General features: G+C 38.4%; 1 pseudogene; it reads left to right on the top strand.

Moving 5' to 3' along the window:
• The window catches only part of LOC109075301, a 75,416-nt pseudogene extending 58,764 nt beyond the window's left edge, over positions 1 to 16,652 (top strand).
• The last annotated feature ends 523 nt before the right edge of the window (positions 16,653 to 17,175 follow it).

Genomic DNA, 17,175 nt, shown 5'->3' with positions numbered 1-17,175 from the left:
ACTTTTTGATCATTTTCCATGTTGTTCTGATTTCATGACATTCTTCATTCTTTTTTTCATGTTATGGTCGTTCGTGACATCTTACTACTTTTGAACATCTTTTACATCGTTGTGCCCTGTCAAGCTCCACCAGCTTACTTGACGTTATGGCAATATACTATCCTTATTCATTAACGCATCCGTTTATAAAGGTCACCAGTACCACTCATTGCTGATCGTCTAAGGGTACTCAAGTCGGTGCGGACGCGGTGTCATTTTTCTAGTTTTGTGGTTGTGATTCTCTGGTTTTTTCCAATATGTTGGGTCGTCTTGTTCTTTGTGCCGCTCTGACCCCCCGTGGGTCTCGGTTTGGGTAAATCTATCACAGAGAGAGAAAGGCAGGACAGGAACAGAGGGAGGAACGTTAACTTATGTTGAATTTTTTTTTTGTGACCCTCTCCGTATTTCTTAATTTCGTTCTGGGGCATGCGTGCCGCCCTGGGGTCTTTTTCACTACTGCTTTCTCCTATGAAAGGTGAATGTTACTTTTCCTAACGGGGTCACGGAGTTGCTTTCGGGCTACAGCAGCACTGGCTGTATTCCCCGCCTTCTCCGAGTTTCACCTCTGGGGCTCAGCGAGATTTACATCTGCGCACGAATTTGCCGTGGTGCTTGAGCTCTGGGTGAGCTGGCAACACGCTGCACGCGCGGTCCTCTGTTTGTCAGAGTATCCGGACTCTGTTCTGCCACGTTAATCCCAAACAAAAGCCTCTCAGTGTCTGGAAACAGCCACCAGACTGAGAGGGAGCAATGAGAGAGATGCTGAAAGAGAGGTTTTAAAGATAATTATTATAGTTAACTAAAACTAAAACTGAAAAAAAAAACCTGAAAAAAAAAACAAAAAACCCTTGACAATAAAATAAAATTGTCCTGAATCAAATATAAAAAAAGTTACATTTTATTTGCCAAAGAAAACGGTTTTTCTCTTTTTTATTTAGTTTAACTAAATGTTCTTAAAGTAAATAAAACAAAAAATTTACATAAAAGAATTACTTATTTATAATACCAAATTGACAATACTACAATAATTGGACACAAAAAATTATTTAATTACCAACTAATACAACATGTTTCTTTAAATTAAATATACAACAAAAACTAAACCCAACAAATAAAACTGTAGAGTTTTAAATATAAATATAATTAAAATGTAAGTAAAATTAAATATACACCAGAAAAACTAAAAATGTACACTACACTTTTTCATAAAAATGAACACCAAACTAGCTAAAATAATAGTAATTATCCATGTTACTTAACCAATGCTGGGTGTACATCTTTTGCGTTGGTCATTGTTCTCCTTGGAGACCCTTGCTAATTGGCTCAGATATTGCTCCTTCTGAACTCAGGAGACTTAATTGCTAGTTTCAGTTATTTTTGATTTAAGTTTGTCCTGTTTTGTATTGTCCTAACATGCCTTAAAACACATGCAACGAATTGGTGAGTAAGTTTGCCATTTATTGTGATATATAGAGTGCATTTAATGCTTGGGAGAAGTTTGGTGAAAAATGAAGCTAATTGTTGGTCGTGTCTTAATGTGTTTCACCTCAAAATCTAATTGGAACTTTTTTCTTTAGGAGGTAAATTAGCTCTCGCCAATTTTATCTTACTGAAAAATTCTTGTTTTTTGTGTCAGAACAGACCAACCATGTTTAGTGTGTAATGGATACGTGAGAATATGAAGAGGGTGTGTGTTGCTGACAAATCCTGAGCACATTTGGTGAGATCTCTTGTGAAACTAGTGAAACACGTGTGAGATTACCCCCTATTTGCGGGCCATTCGTGATAGTCTGATGAAACTTTAATTTTATCCTTTTTGAACCCTTTAGAATCTCACCATAGCCAATAATAACAATATTATGAGTAATGACTTTTTCTCTTTTTAAATGGTTTTCTAGGAAGAAAGAAATTTGTGCGGTTTTGGATCGAGCTCTTAGGATTTCTTCATTTTTGGGTGAAATTCGGGGGTGCGCTTGGTTAACAGAGTCTCATTTGTGATGTTTCTGTCCTATTGGGTTACCCTGAAACGCCCCGTAAAAGCATGTGTGGTGATCTGAAATCAGTTAGTGGCTGGTGGCGGGGCGGGCCTTTTGGGTGTTCCTTCTTCCTTCCTTCACCCCCTCTCTCTCCTCGCGTCTGGCCCATCAGCAAGATTCGCCGTGGGGCTGAAACCTGATAGCCCATGTTGAGTATAAAAGTCTGGCCCTCCTCCTGATCTGGAGAGCGCAAACAAATGAGTGCTTAACAGGCCTCCGAGGGATAGAGTAGAGAGAGGGTAGAAATGGGCCCCCTAACCTGGGCCCTCGCCCTTGGTGTCAATTTTGCGCAGGCAGGAGCCGCAGTAACATACTCTGGTCCCCGTTCGCTCTCAGAGAGCTTTGAAGTTCAGCACAAAGATACTGGTGTGGGCCGTGAAACGAAGCGATAAAGAGAAAAAGAGACGTGTAAATGAGTTTTGAGTGAGTGAGTAAGTGTGATTAAATAAACCAGAATGCAGGAAATGAGCGCAACAACAATATTACAGGCCGGCATGTTTTTTCGCTTTGACCTGGCCTCTTAATGCTTTTACAAATGTGGTTTTTAGAAGTTGATTATCAGCCAATATATAGAACGGTATTAACTTATTTACATTTATATTTTAAGCAACTTGTTATTCAAAGCAAACTTGAGTTTCTCCTAAGTAAATATTAATTATTTTCTGAGTGTCCACCGCATTCAGGGTGATATTAACCCAAAAATTGCAAACTAGGGATTTTGTATTTTGCGTCATGACAAAGGTAAGTGTCATTTTATAGTAGCAAATTATCAATGCCATGAATGCTTGCCATTTTTATGGAACGTCACGTGGTTTGGCAGGTGCGTTTTGGGTAGTTGCCATGGGCATTTTCTAGGGCTATTTTGGGTGTGTTGCTAAGGCATTGCCTTGTGGGTTGTTTGGTGGTTACCAGAGTGTTAACTATGTTATTGTACGGACATTGGCGTAAATGTTGTTTTTAACAATGGATACCAAGGTGTTGTTCTAAGTTTACATTGGTGATCCACTAGGGGGGGTTTCTAGGGTGTTTGCTGGGTCTTGTGTTGTCGTGAGAAGTTTTTCTAGGGTATTCAGGTGCATGGTATGTGTTTGGGGGTGGTTGCGCAGGGTGTTACACGGGTATTCTGGGTTGGTTTTTGCTATCTAGGTCATTGCCAGGTTTTTTGGGTTGTTGTCCAAGTGTATTTTTAGTGTATCCTGTGTGTTTGATATGGTGGTGCGGGGTGTTTTGGTGTGTTTCCAGAATGTTTCTAGGGTATCATGGGGTGGTCACCTTATATGGTTGCTTGAGGTGTTTTTGGTGGTTTTCTAGGTGTTTTCCTAGGGCGTTCAGGGTGGTTTCCAGGGTGTTACCTGGGTATTCCCTGGTGGTTTCTAGGGCATTGCCATGTGTTTGGGTGGTGTTGGCCAGGGTGTTACTGAGGTCATTATGTTTGTGTTTGTAGGGTTTTTGCTGGGTTATTGTGTGGTTTTGCCAAAATGGTTTGTAGGGTAATCATGGGTGGTCACTGAGGTTTTTGTTGGCTAGTTGTTTGGCGATTGCTCGCTGGAGTGTTTTCTTCGGTTTTTCATGGAGGTAGCAAGGGTGGTTGCTGGGTGGTTTTTGGGGGGGTGGTTTGCCAGGGTGTTATTATTAGGATAATTCTTGGTGTTTGCTAGGCATTGCCAATTGCCCGGTGTGTTTTGGGTTGTTGCCCATTGTTGTTTCTATTTAATTTGATGGGTGGTCACTAGGGTCTTGCAAGGGTATTGGGGGTAGCTAGGGTGATTTTCTATCTAACACACGGTTTTCAATGTGTTAGCATAGGGTGTTGCTGGGGGGTTGTCAGGGTGTTTCTCGTGTAATTCTGAGTGTCCACTAAGGGCGTTGCAAGGTGTTTGGGTGGTATCTAGGGTGTTTCTAGGTTTTCGGAAGGTGGTATCTAGGTGTTTCTAGTGTAGTATAGGGGGTCCCTAGGGTGTTTTTGTGGTGTTTGGGTGGTTGCCAGGGTGTTTATTGGGATATTCGGGGTGGTTGCTAGGGCATTGCGTGGTGGTTTGTGGGTGTTGCCAGGTGGTTTCTATTGTCTTATGGGTGGTCCACTAGGGTGTTGCTGTGTGGTTGGGTGGTTGCCCATGGTGTTTATTAGGATTATTCTTGGTGGGTTGCTAGGACATTGCCAGGGTGTTTTGTGGTGTTTCCAGGGTTTTTTTCTATTGTATTATGGGGGGTGCACTATGGGGCCGTTGCAAGGGTGTTTGGGGTGTATTTAGGGTGTTTTTAAGGGTTTTTTCCAGTTGGTAGCTAGGGTGTGGCTTGTGTGTGTTTGGTGGTTGTCAGGGGTGTTTTTTTCTAGTGTATTTGGGAGGGGGTCATTTAGGACAACTTCGCATCTGAGTCATAGTGATACTCAACATTGTCAAAATATCACTAGTTATTCCCTGTGTAGTAAATTTGCAATAATGGGTCACCAAAACAGGACGATGGAGTCGCCTTTTTATGTATGTGTCACACCTTTTTCCTTTTATGGTAGTAGATTAGAAATAAGGTAAAAGTAGGAAAGCCTGCTAGCGAGAGAGAGAGAGAGAGATGAGGGGACAAGCACAAGTGAAAACTGGAATGCCCTTTCCTCCCGGTAAATTAACATGACAATCACACGTGAAACCACTCCGATCCGGGAATGAAAAGTGGGGTGGGGAACCATTAAAATGCGCCCGGAAGGCGATGGACTGCCACCCAGTATCACTAAAAATGCGCTCAACGACAGATTTGGCAGGCAGGCTTACAAGGCAACTTTCCCCTGGCTCTGGGTTCTATCGCTTACAATTAAAATCAACCTCCCTGCCAAAAAAATTGGAATGGTAGACAAGAGAGAAAAGCAGAACATTAACATCACCGACAGATCTGAAATGTGTATCATTAATAAGATGGGTCTCCCAAGCGCCCGTGCGGGTTTCTCCACGGTCCCCTCTGGTTAATGAGAGATTTTTGAACGCTCTGGTGTTTTTAAGTTAAACCTTGTAATCGTGGTTAATGAATTAAATCAAATCCCAACTTGTGGCAGGTGAGTCAGCCTTTCCTTCCATCCTAGCCTTTCTGTGTCTTCGGCTGCTTGTCGCTCGTCTTTTTCTCTCCTCCCATCTTTCCCAGCCTGAGTAAACTCGGGCAGATCTTTCAGCCAGACAAACGAGGAAGGCCCTTGTGTGGTTGTCTCTCTTTCTCTTGACGGTGTGGTGGGTGTGTGTGTGTGTCTTTGAACGTCTTGCTTTCTCGCGCCGTTTTGGTTTCCGTAGCCTCTCTTTTCTTAAGCTGGTGGGAGGGACACGTCCCACAAGAGCTCTTTGTTTGAGACCCCGCGTTAGTCAATATGCACTATGCCACATTTTTTTTTGTCTCAAATGTCCTTTTGTGTCTTGTTTAACAGGTTTGTCTCATTTTAAATGAATAAACATATGGTTGTAGGAAATAACTTAAGTTTGCCATTACTTTTTTTTTATTATTAATTTTATATATTTTGGATTAGTTGATATTTTTTCATTGTAGATTTAAATATATTTGTTGTCATAGTTTTGTTTTTTATTCAATTTAGACGTATATTCAAATAAAATTATTCATTAAAAAATCTAATATTTGCCGCAGATGTGTACATCGAACAACGTACAGGCCCCATATAAAATAATAATAATAAACTAATAATAATAATAAATATAATTTGGGTCACCAGCATTTTAACAACCCATTAAATCTTAGGTCAGTTATTAACTCTAGTCTATTTTGGAATATTTTCAGAGAATTTGCAGCATAATTTCTTAATTAATTTTTTGATCGCAATCTATTGCAGAATATGTCAGGCCATAAATAAGTGTTTGATTATTTATTTATTTTATTTCTATAAATGTCTGCAGCTTTACAAATCTAAAATTGGGCATCAGATGTATGTATATTCCAAAGTGCCTTTATTTATTTATTTGTTTGTTTGTTTACATGACTCAAACATCTACAAATATTAAAATGAAAAATAAAATATTATATCACACTAAAAATATAAAAATATACAAACAAAAAACAAAAATCACATAAAATAAATAAATATATATATAAAATACAACAATATATACAGAAAACTGAACAAAGGCATATATATATAATAGATATATATATATATATATCTATATATATATATCTATATATATATAGATCATCCCGTCTTGTTTTTAGAGAACTGAACAAAGGCACAAAGTTCAGTTGTAAATTAAAAGCCAGGCAAATTCATATTGAAAGAGGTCACATCTGATCCCCCCTCATGATTCACGTTTGACGTTTGTTTGCATCAGTCTGTCACCATGTTTGTGAGGCCGTTTGCAAACAACAGTACAATTACTATTTCACGCACAGCGAGACGACAGATAAGTGCATGCGATTCTTTAACTTGACGGTGATTTCAATTCGCCGCAAGAATTCGATGGAAACATACACAGAGTGCGTCGGCACGTTTGAGGGTTCATGCGGGTCAGTGATCTGAGACTCCATTAAATAACGTCTGTGCGTGGCTTTCCACACACAAATGACCTGCGCCGGACAGCGCACGCCTGTCGACCAGGGTCACAGAGAAAGTCTTCCTTACATGACTCATTTCATTTCTTGATGGGTTTTTCTTGTTTCGTTTTTGTTAGTGCATGAGTTTTGTTCTTGCAAGCTGCACCACACCTACCCCTACCATGCGAATCCCATCAGCCGTAAACCAGCAGGTCAGCATCAAATAAACAACATTCAGGAATAATGGTACCAAATGAAAACCATCAGCGCTGATTTATTCACTGACGTTTCTGTCACGTCGTTCAAACTTCCCAAACTCTCGCCACGAGTCATCTATTCCGGTTAGCTGCACAAGAAAAAACTGTTTTGTATTACATACTTTTCCATTCTTGTCTCACAAAGCGGGGAATTTAGTCTAGTTTCCGTTTCTGGACTGCACTGGTTTGAAGGTTCAGCTCTGTTTAAAACACCTCACATCTGTAGAAAAACACCCTTAGTGGTTTTTTTTTTCGTTCCCTGCAGCAGCCCAAGAGGGATTGGCGAGGAAGAGAGAAGATGAAAGCGCCATACATCACGTAGGAAAAAGCCGTTTAGTGCCGCAGTTTCCCCTGTGGTCCGTAGTATGGAGGTGTGCGGGAACTGGCCTACGGGAAAGTCCGGACAATAGCACTCTGTATCGGGATCGCCAGTTTGGATGGGTCAAATGCATCTAGTTTAATAAGATATTTGCATCTTGCATTGTGCCAAGATGTAAGCCAGGCACGGAAAAGGTCGAGAGACCTCAAGAGATGAAGTTTCTCTCTTTGTTGAGTCTTTGTGGTACAGTGTAATGAAGAAGAGCTTCATATCATGAATTAATTGGCATCGTGCTTCGCTCCACGAAAAAGAACCTGAACATCAATGGAATCTTTCCATTCCACAAAAATTTTCTATATTGTGGATAAAAGTTCTTTTAGATTATTAATATGTTCTTTACTACTCTAAGAAAAAAAAAAACGGTTCTTTAAGACTTTTCACTAAAAAAGTTTTTTTTTTAGAGAACCCCCCCCCAAAAAAAAGGTTATTCTATGGCATTGCTGTAAAAAAAAAAAAAAACCTTTTGGAACCTTTATTTTTTAAAGTGTAAAATTAAAAATATAAGATGTCAGGCAAAAACATACATATATATATGCATAAGCACAAAAGAATCTGTACTAATATTCAAGTCTACAGATGAATATTTCCATATTTATGCAAAACTGGAATTCTCCATGTTGCTGCCCCAGTGAAACTTTCTGCTGAAAAATGGTTAAATATACAATTTTGACAACAAAGTTGAGCCTGAGGGGCGGTTCAGATACTCATCTTAAAGAAATTAATTACCTCCCTTGTTAATCTAGATATAATTAAGTTGTCTGAACGAAAAGAATTTGACTGCAGTTTTGCCATGGAGACGCTACAGCAACCAGAGCCAAAACTCGAAGCTGCTGGTGAGGGATGATGGGATATCCTGCTGAAAACATTCTCTCTGGCCGTCCCACGCTTGTCTGGGAAATACATCATCTATCCCGCTATGAACCGGAGAGTAGCCATTAATGCAAGTTAGGGTGCAAGCGAAACCTGCCAGGAACATGTCCAGGACACATTTCACCGCAAAATCAAGGAAACATTATTTATATTTTTCTTTACTTAAGAGTTTTATGTCTTTTAGATTCAGTTGGGTCGTTAGTCTATATGCTGATTGTACTCTTGTACAGTGAATGAATTTAAACGTGTATTTCTTTACATATTCATTTTTTTTAACCAGGGAAACAGGCCAAAAATATCATGCACTACACAGATTTTTGTCCAATATGATGTCATACCTAAAGTAAAAAAAAAGGCAATATAATAATATAAAATAAAGTTTATAAAACCTAAAGGCATGAGCCAAATACTCTACTCTCTGGGGTCAGTCAGTAAGATTTTTTATGTTTTTGAATGAAGGTCTCTTCTGCTCATCAAGGCTGCATTGATTTTGATCAAAAAACACAGTAAAAATGCAAAATATTATTACATTATAAATAAATGTTTTCTGTGTGAGTATATAGTAAAATGTAATTTATTTCTGTGATGCTGCAGCTGTATTTTTCAGCATCATTACTGCAGTCTTCAGTGTCACATGATCTTCAGAAATGCATTCTAATATGATGAATCTGCTGCTCAAGAACCAACATTCTGATTATTATCAATGTTGAAAACAGTTTTGCTTGTGGACATATTTTGGTGGAAATCGTGATACATTTTTTTTTTTTTTTTTTTTTTTTAGGATTCTTTAATAAATTCAAAAAATCAAAAGAACAACATTTATTTGAAATAATAATTTTTTTTGTAACTTTTTAAATAAATATAAAGAAAGATTTTATAGTGATCCCAAATAGGAGTGTATATTAATGAATCATAATGTTTTATTATTATTATTTTTTTAATTATTAAAATATGGCATTCCTTTATAAATGACTTGTTTTTTCATTGGAATGTGATGTTTTTTTCATAACAGTTTTTAATTATTAAAAATCACTGTCATTCAAAATGTACAATATATATGAAATATTTATACATAATTATAACATTTATAGTATGGGTTTATTGCCTTTTTATAATCATTAATTTAGTTTATAATGATATTATTTGATTACAAATCTCATGAAAAACATTTAAATGCATTTTTGTACAGTAATGATAATATATTACAATATATCAGAATATACTTGAATCAGCATTGACAGTAGTAATGAGAATTACTAACAGAACGAACTCATCCATATGCGCAACAAGTAATGAGATTGTAGAGGGGAATAGCATTTAAATGAATTTAGAAAAAATGCCATAACGCATCTAAAATTGTTTAAATGTGTTTTTATTTTGTGGTGAGATTTGACCCAAGCAGACAGGTTTTTTGATGAGATTCAGTCGTTTGTGTTTAAACGCCGGTTGTTTGTACGGCGCACTAGAGAGTCTTTTAAAGCGAATATGACTGGAATCTGAATCCAGTCGGCTGTAATTCACCCCGGGATCTACTTTCCATCATCCTTCAGAAATGTATTTAGAGTCTGCGCTCTCTCGCGTCTGTGAAATTAGCCGCGGTCTCGTTGAGCTCTACATTACATTGTGACATTACTGCAAAACACTGTGTGTTGCTATCTATTAAAGAATGTTGTTCTCTTTTGGATTTTATTATATTGTGTCAGCTTGCCGTTCTGGCTGGTGGAAAGGTTGATGCCTGAGGACACGAGCAAGTTGAAAAAAATGCTGGAATGATCTTTTCATTAACAGGCTTGCCAGTGGGAAGAGGAAAATTTGAGATGGAAACAAAACCACAACTGCCCACATAAACACGGCAGGACTGCGTCTTCACCGTACTGATTCGACTCACAATTCTGATCGATAAAAGCCACGTAGACTCTAAAAACACATGTAGCAAAATCCCTAAACAGTTATTTTGAAAAGTGCGGCTGGGGAATTAAATTCATCTTTACACCTTTCTCCAGCAAATCATCACAATTATTTTGTGGCTAGTAGAACTCAGCGTGGACGTAACGATTTCTGAAAGTGACTTTGGTAAATTGACGGGCGTTCGGTCGCTGTGCGTTCGGGGAAGGCTTGATTAAAAAGAGGAGCACCCATATTGTTGCAGATGGAGGCGCTTAAGGAGGAGTTTGTAATTGAATTTGTGCGTGGAGATGGCAGGCCAACCTCAGCACCTGTCTGGCATCTACGAGCCAGTCTGGAAAAGAGTGGACTGAAAAAGACATTCAGCAACGTTCCGCTTTGGAAACATTTCTGGGAATCAATGGATTGAATGTTAGGATGATGTGACACAATGTCTTCTGGACAGTCGCTCGCGTGGCATGACCTCATCAGTCAAAACAAAATAGATGCAAGCTGAATTTGTTCAGCATCCTTAACTGCCTTCAGAAATCTTTGATATGCTGATTTGCTGCTCAAGAGAAACATTCTGATTATCCATCAATGTTGAAAAATGTTCTAGCACAGAATATAAACATTAGATTCAGAGTTTTTTTTAAACTCAGAATTGTGTGAAAATATTAAACTCTGACGTCTGACTTTTTTTCTCAGAATTGCAAGAAAAAAGTCTGAGTGCTGAGTTTGTATCTTGCTCACTTACTAATTTCAGTACTGCAAGATATAAAACCAGAAACTCAAAAGAAAATAAAGTCTGAATTGTGGGGGCTATAATTTGAGAATTGCATGAAAAAAACAGTAATTATTGCCTAGTTGTACATCTCACAGTAAGTTATTGCGACTTTTTAAAACTCACAATTTTGCATTCCAATACAAATCGTTTGAATTATGAGATATAAACTTATAATTGTGAGGAAACAACAGTTTGAATTGTGAGATAAAATGGTTGCCAATTTCAATTACAATTCAATTCAACTTTATTTATATAGCACTTTTTACGATCAAAATCGTGCCAAGCAACTTTACAGAAAATTAGTTGTGTTCTACAATATTTTAGTAGTAGCCTCAATCAGTGATGACCTGTCGTTTTATGTACATATTTTTTATTTTATTTTTTTTATCCCATGGCAGAAACAAGCATCCATAGAAAACATGTTGTGCCGTGCTTCCTGTTTTTTGTGGAAATTGTAATGCATTTTTTTCAGAGTTATTGAAAAAGACCTTCATAAATTCTGCTTTGGGATTCTTCCAAAACATTTTGACAATCACATCATGTTGCATGACCTCATTTCGGCTGTAATACAGCTGAAATAGACATTTGAAGGCAATCATAAAACATCCACGACTCATGCATGCATGCAGGAATCGCCCCGATCCGAGCAGTTCGTTTGAGTTTCCCTGTGAAATCCTGGCACGGTGTAATTAGGTCAGTCGTTTAGTGCATTAATAAGGGGTTAATTGCACAGCGTTTGATCTGTGCTCTCCGCCACACATGAGCCGGGTTTTCTATTCTTCTAGTACAAATGTCCATTCATACGCTTCTTTTCCTGTTTAAAACGCAGTGGCCAGTGATCCTGGTGCGGATATCACCACAAATCCATTGCTAGTGTTTTTCAATAAAAACAACACTCGACGTGTCCAGTCCATTGCCTCCAAAAGTAGCGTCTGAAACAACAAATCTCCAGTTGTATCTCCTCCAGCGTTCCGCTCCTGCGAGCATATGGCGTGTAGATTAGTATTTTTGATGCAACGTGTTTTTCACAGACGTATTTTGTTTTGCGTGCATGTTTGGGTGGAAAACCCATGGCGCGGCTAAAATTAGCCGAAGAGAAGGGGCTGCGGAGTGAATAATATAAATCAAAGCCAATCCATTAGCATGGACGGGTATTGGTTCTTATTTCGACTCTTTCTGAGGGCGGCCCATTAAAAGTGGTAAGGTGTGCCCGCAGCTCTGCCCGAGGGACTCGGAGGAGGCCAGGGGAGGAATATTTCACATTGCATCAGGCGCCTGAATTAAATAGACCAAAATGTTCCTTAAAAAGACTGAAGTACATCTCTTTCTCTTTCTGATGTGCGTCTCGGGCAAAAGAATTCATTGATCTTGGAATGTCCCTTGGCAATTATAAAATAATAAATCCAAGTCACACTTTTTTGGCTCAGCTTAATTCCTCCTCTCTCTCTCTTCTCTCTCTCCATCTCTCTCGCTCTCCCACTGTTGTTTCATTGCTTCCTCCCAATTTGATCAATTTTAAAAAGTTTGCAATGTTTTCTTAATGGAAAGAATCCCAGTAGTGCTGCTGTAATTAGTTGGCGAGTTTGCCATTGCAGTTCCAGATAAAGATCCCGATTAAATGAATAGTTCATCTAAACATAAAAAAAAGTTTATAAGAGAATGAACATTATTTGGTTCATAATGAGTTTGTTTTCTGTCATCAGATTTTTTAGAGAAATTTAGCAATTACTTCACTTACCACATGGAAGTGCTCTGCAGGGAATGGGTGCCGTCAGAATGAGAGTCCAAACAGCTGAAAAAAACATCACAAGTAATCCACACCACTCTAGGGTCCATCAGTTAACATCTGGTAGAAAGACAAAGAGCTGCATGCTTGTAAGAAATAAAACCAGATTCATAAAGACGTTTTTTTTAAACTTTAAACCATGGCTTCAGTCTAAAATACGAGTCTGTAATCAGCCTAAATAACGCGCTTCCTCCAGTGAAAAAAAAGTCCATCTTCTGTTGTCTCTCACATCAAAATCCACCCACATATTCATTCAGAAAACTGTTTTGGACTGTTTTAGCTTGCAAACTTGATCTGTGCATATTTTAAATCATGATTCAGGCCAGGCAACTTTTTCACTGGAAAGAAGTGTTATTATGGAATCAGGACTGTATTTTGTCCATGAAGCCACAGTTTAAGGTATTAAAGGGATGCTGTAATGAGGGATTTGTTTCTTACAAAAATGCAGCATTTGGCTTCATAAGATGATGTTCTGGAGTGCTGTGGATTACTCTTTATCTTTTTATCAGCTGTTTGGACTCTCATTCCGACGGCACCCATTCACTGCAAGTGAACGAGTTGTGTTAGACACAATGCGCATGGCGCATTTCTCCAAATCTAAACAAAAGACAACAAACTCATCTATATCTAGGATGGCCTGAGGGTGAGGACCATTACCAGCAAATGTTCATTTCATATCAGTTTGTCACAAAAGGTTTTGTGTTTAAAAATGCAAACTGTGGTTAGGGTGGGTTAACCTCACGCCTGCATCTTCCCGTGTCATCTGAGACGGAGACATCATCTGTGGCTAATGTCCAAAATAATTCAATTTAACCATGATCTTAATAAAAATATTCAGCCAGCTGTTTGACGGGCCACACGTTCATTAGAAGCCGGGTGTGTGTTGTGATACGGGTAATTAAGATTTTCGAATCGATCATTGAAATGCATTATGCAGGAGTCAGTAATCCGTGCGCAGGGTACTCCTGCCTTTCCTCGTATCCGCCCTGCTAAGAGCTCGTTTTCCTCTCGGCCTGCGTGGGGATTTATTTAGCGAGCCTAATTAACTTCTCAACTGTTTTCCTTTTCCTCCGCTGGCCGTTTTTTTGGCTAACAAATACGTGATTTTGACTCAAAATTACCTGCAGATGGTAATTATAAAGCGTGCCACCCCATCAATCCAGCATTCAAGCGCTATTATTTTCCGCACCAGACCGAATCACAGTCGCTCGCGCTCAAGTTTCTGCTTTCTACATCTGTCATATTGCTGTCTGAATGAATCCAGACATGTATCTTTTAACAAATCCATAAATTAGTATTCCGAGCCGTAATGAACACAGTTGAGTGATACTCTCTGTGATCTCGTCTGAAGGAGATCTGATATTTTCCTCACTGCAGTTTGAGGCTTACGCGTTCAGATCGCTGTGACGGAGGGACTGCGTGTGAATGCATGTAAATACTAGGGATGCACTTGTTTATTTAATTAAATTTCGTCTGAAAACTGACAATAAGATGAATATTGTTTATGTAATGGCTGATAAATGGCCAATATTATATAAATATATACTCTTTTGTGTAGCTGTTCCCGTCTTTTGTTCATTCACTTTGTCCTCTAAACTGCATAAATGTACAGTAGACAAAATTAAAAACATTAGTCTTATGTTTCAGTGTTTTAAAGCTGTAGCGTTTCATTCATTGCTACAAGTAACAGAATCTATCTGTTATCAAACAGGTTTCAGACCACTCCCCCTATGTTGCTATTGGTCAGTCTGGACAGATGGCCCCGCCCCTAAAACTCGTGTTATTGGTTGAGTGTGTGTTGATGTGATTGTGATGCTCAAACAAACATTTTTATGAATGATGTATGTTTTCTGTGGATTTCCAAACTTTGATAGGAAAAGTATTCACACAAAGCAACGAAGAAAGACAAAGAACAATGTTTTGGCTCTAAAGTATAATTAAAAGTATACCATTTCAGGTGGTAAGGTCACAGGTCAAGACTGTAAAAAAAAAAACATTTTTCAAAAATATGCTCCAAAACTCGTTTCCTGTGTGCTATGAAACATACTTTAAACATCAAATGCACAATAAATGCATGCTTACATCGGCACTTCTTGTTTCATGCATAGTGCTCTTAAAGGATTAATTAGTTGTATTCATTTATTGTATACTGTGCCTTTAAGTTAAAGCGCTGTAATCAGTCAAAGTTCTTGAATCTGGAATTGGACCGAAACAAGCATTCACCATTAAAATATCAAGTGCAATAAACAAACAAGTTGGTAACACTATCATGCATCCCTAAAAAAAAGGCTCTATGCCATCATATGCTATGGGCTCCATGATTACATAGCATTGATTGTGTATGAACACACCTATGATTGACATGTACTCTATGGGTGGTCTGGGGCACAAGCAGCTACGCTGGCTCGTGTTACTCGTGTATCGACCTGATTCATGGCTTTGTCCCTCTGGGCACAACAATCATTGTTTTATTCTGGCTCTTGTGTGTTTTATTGCAGATTCAATCGTCTAAACTGTATTATTTTAAATGTTTTTGTGAGTGTACTGTGTATACTTGTGTATTAGTTCTTCTTTAGTGTGTGTCGTGTAGTGTGTGTGTGTGTGTTTGTGTGTGTTATGAAGCTGTTTGGATATCTGACAGCGCTTCTAACGGTGTTTTCCACCCAACCTCGCCGCCTCAGGTACAGGAAAGATTTCAGCCACTTCCTCCTGCAAACTTGTGTCAATTATCACGCAAGAGTGTAGAATTTAAACCGAGGTCAATATGTAGATAAGGGGTTTTGCACGTACATACAAAGGAAAAGTGGATTTGGTTGCATTAAAGCGAATGTGGGGTACGAGGCGAGCCCGCCGGCATCTGTGATGAAACGGGCCTAGCTTTCAGCTTAGCAATGGGTTTTTGGCTCAAATTGTTGCTTCTCTACTAAACAGATTCAATTGAAAACGGGTTTTGCATCTTCATTGCACTCAGATTGCAATACAGTGTAAAAGAAAACCCGTCTAAAGAGGTCTGTCCAAGTCCAATCACAAGAACTTCTCATGTAAGCGAGGAAGACGTTTCACTGATACGCACCGAACTTCAGGACAATCATGCATCACTTGACCTCCACAAAAAAAAATTTGCTATTTATGAGTTGCATAGATGTACAGTACAGTACGGTCAAAAGTTAGGAATAACGATTTATTTATTTATTTAAAGAAGTCTTTATGCTCAACAACGTTTATTAGATCAAATTATATGGTAAATCAGTTAAATATTATCAATTAAATAACCATTTTATAGTTAAATTTATATTTTGAAATGTAATTTATTCTGTGATGCAAAGCTGATTTCAGCAGCCATTACCCCAGTCTTCAGTGTCACATGATGCATCATTCACAAATAAAAATTTTCACATGCAATTTTTTATTTTTTGTACTTACCCTAAGCTTTTGAATGGTAGTGTATCATGGTTTTCACAAAAATGTGAAGCAGCTCTGTTTGTATTTTAATGTTTTCTACATTGATAATAATCAGAAATGTTTCTCGAGCAGCAAATCATCATATTAGAATGATTTCTGAAGATCATGTGACACTGAAGACTGGAGTAATGATGCTGAAAATTCAGCTTTTATCACATTTTACAATATATTCACAGAAAACAGCTGTTTTAAATAATAATAATATTACATTTTTACAGTATTTTTGATCAAATAAACGCAGCCTTGGTGAGTAGAAGAGACTTCTTTCATAATCTTAATTATTCCAAACTATTGACTGGTAAAATTTGTTTAAAAATATGTTTATTCTCTGAATGACATTCATTTGCATTCAATCATTCTGCTTAATAAATAAATGCATATGATTTTTGTGTCATGCAAATTGTGTCTGTAATGCACTTTAAGCATTGCATTACAGCGCTTGACCTGCACACAACAGCCTGATGCTTCTTCGCTCTATAGAGTTCAGTGTATTTGGGAACATCGATGTGAGTCTTAATTCTTTTCTGGGACACAATCACATTAAACATGACTGTTATTGCATCAACAGAAGTTTGAGAAGCCTGACGACCTGAAGAATCCAGACGTCTGTCCCAGTAGGTTCACAAACGTTGAATAGACTTGGGACTCGTGGAGGGCGAACGCTTTGGCTCTTCTGAAGCTTTTTTAAATGTTCATGATCTCGCCGTGATGTGTGTGCATGCTTTATTTATTCGGAGGGAGATGTTTTGCGTCTTTGTCGCACTTCTTGAGGATTTGACAGCTCTGAGTCGATTGTTGCATTGATGTAGGGGCCTCGGTCGCCACATCAGCGTCAAAAGAAAGTTTTAATTCTCCTGCGTTCACGTTCAAAAATAACTCTTCAGTGCAGCGCTTTTCTGTAACGAATTTTTTTCCTTCTGTCAGGTCACCCTTTGTGCCTCATCGGAGGCTCTTAGGTTAAAAGGTTTCAGAAAGACATCAAAAAGTGGCGTTTGGGAACCTCCTGCAACACGTGGCTCTTTTAACTCGCCACAAAGGCTTTGGCTGTTATCTTTAGCTCCACCTTCAATTTCCAAATCCAAATTAAATTTTAAAATAGCCCTAAAAATAACTCCAAACCAAGGTGTTTAAAACGTGAGGATGGCAAAACCAACAAGGCC

This window comes from Cyprinus carpio, unplaced genomic scaffold, assembly GCF_018340385.1.
Source record: "Cyprinus carpio isolate SPL01 unplaced genomic scaffold, ASM1834038v1 S000006731, whole genome shotgun sequence".
In the NCBI taxonomy this organism is placed as follows: Eukaryota; Metazoa; Chordata; class Actinopteri; order Cypriniformes; family Cyprinidae; genus Cyprinus; species Cyprinus carpio.
The sequence above is the reverse complement of the archived record's forward strand: the minus strand, read 5'-3'. Positions and strand labels throughout refer to the sequence as shown.